Raw genomic sequence first — 2,075 nt, forward strand, 5'->3', positions numbered from 1 at the left:
CTGAAAGAATGCTGCCTATAAGCTTAAATGATACATAAAGGACCATCTCTGAAACACTGCCTCCCAGATAGTATTACGCTAAAATATCTTGTTTAGCTCACAGGAAGCACCCTGATCAGGCATACCTATGGATGCCTGCAGGAAGAAAGAAATTAACCCATCCCCTCTGAAAGCTGGCTGGAACCAGGGCTTCACCCCTTCCCCTTTGAGTACAGAGTAAGTCTGAACTCTACCTTTCGGAAGATGGCTCCTTAGGGCGCAAATCGCCCACCTTCTGAAACCAACCAGGAGCCTTGCTGCTCGTGGCCAGAGGCCCCCAGATTGGGGAATTGTCCAGCAAGGCCTGAGCAACTGCTGGGACCACTTGTCCTCAGAATCTTCCCTTCAGAATTCCCTGAAGCAGAGCTGCCTGCAGCTTGGCAATCAGAGCAAGGAATTGACATCTGGGAGCCAGCCGACAGGCTCAATAAAGTCACTCTAGTGTGCAGCCAGAAACTTTACTTCCTCTCTGTTTGGGGCTTTTTCTCCAGAATAAGCCAATTTGCTTGGTATTTGAGTTGAGTATCCTGTTGGAGAGAGGAATGAGTTACTGGCCTTTTACTTGATTTGTGAGCCAGTTCGTTTGTTTCTTTGGATGATGGCTCTCGTGTGCGTTGTTTGTGTCTTTAAAAAATGAGGAATATTTTAACTATCCCTAAAGAATGTCCTCTGGGGTGCAATTTGGCTAAGTGGTCTGATTATAGCTATGAACCCATGACGGAGACGAAGATATGTTATTCTAGCAATGTGTGGCCACAGTACCTGTTAGGATCTCCGCAAGGGGTTTCAGATCAGTTCAGTTCAGTCGCTCAGTCGTGTCCGACTCTGCGACCCCATGAATCGCAGCACACCAGGCCTCCCTGTCCATCACCAACTCCCAGAGTTCACTCAGACTCATGTTCATCGAGTCAGTGATGCCATCCAGCCATCTCATCCTCTGTCGTCCCCTTCTCCTCCTGCCTCCAATCCCTCCCAGCATCAGAGTCTTTTCCAGTGAGTCAGCTCTTTGCATGAGGTGGCCAAAGTACTGGAGTTTCAGCTTCAGCATCATTCTTTCCAAAGAAATCCCAGGGCTGATCTCCTTCAGAATGGACTGGTTGGATCTCCTCGCAGTCCAAGGGACTCTCAGGAGTCTTCTCCAACATCACAGTTCAAAGGCATCAATTCTTCGGCGCTCAGCCTTCTTCACAGTCCAACTCTCACATCCATACATGACCACAGGAAAAACCACACCCTTGACTAGATGGACTTTAATCGGCAAAGTAATGTCTCTACTTTTGAATATACTATCTAGGTTGGTCATAACTTTTCCTCCAAGGAGTAAGCATCTTTTAATTTCATGGCTGCAATCACCATCTGCAGTGATTTTGGAGCCCAAAAATATAAAGTCTGACACTGTTTCCACTGTTTCCACATCTATTTCCCATGAAGTCATAGGACCAGATGCCATGATCTTCGTTTTCTGAATGTTGAGCTTTAAGCCAACATTTTCGCTCTCCTCTTTCACTTTCATCAAGAGGCTTTTTAGTTCCTCTTCACTTTCTGCCATAAGCGTGGTGTCATCTGCATATCTGAGGTTATTGGTATTTCTCCCGGCAATTTTGATTCCAGCTTGTGTTTCTTCCAGTCCAGCGTTTCTCATGATGTACTCTGCATATAAGATAAATAAGCAGTGTGACAATATACAGCCTTGAAGTACTCCTTTTCCTATTTGGAACCAGTCTGTTGTTCCATGTCCAGTTCTAACTCTTGCTTCCTGACCTGCATACAGATTTCTCAAGAGGCAGGTCAGGTGGTCTGGAATTCCCATCTCTTTCACAATTTTCCACAGTTTATTGTGATCTACACAGTCAAAGACTTTGGCACAGTCAATAAAGCAGAAATAGATGTTTGTCTGGAGCTCTCTTGCTTTCTTGATGATCCAGTGGATGTTGGCAGTTTGATCTCTGGTTCCTCTGCCCTTTCTAAAACCAGCTTGAACATCAGGAAGTTCACGGTTCACATATTGCTGAAGGCTGGCTTGGAGAATTTTGAGC

Source organism: Capricornis sumatraensis, chromosome 6, assembly GCF_032405125.1.
Source record: "Capricornis sumatraensis isolate serow.1 chromosome 6, serow.2, whole genome shotgun sequence".
NCBI classification, from domain to species: domain Eukaryota; kingdom Metazoa; phylum Chordata; class Mammalia; order Artiodactyla; family Bovidae; genus Capricornis; species Capricornis sumatraensis.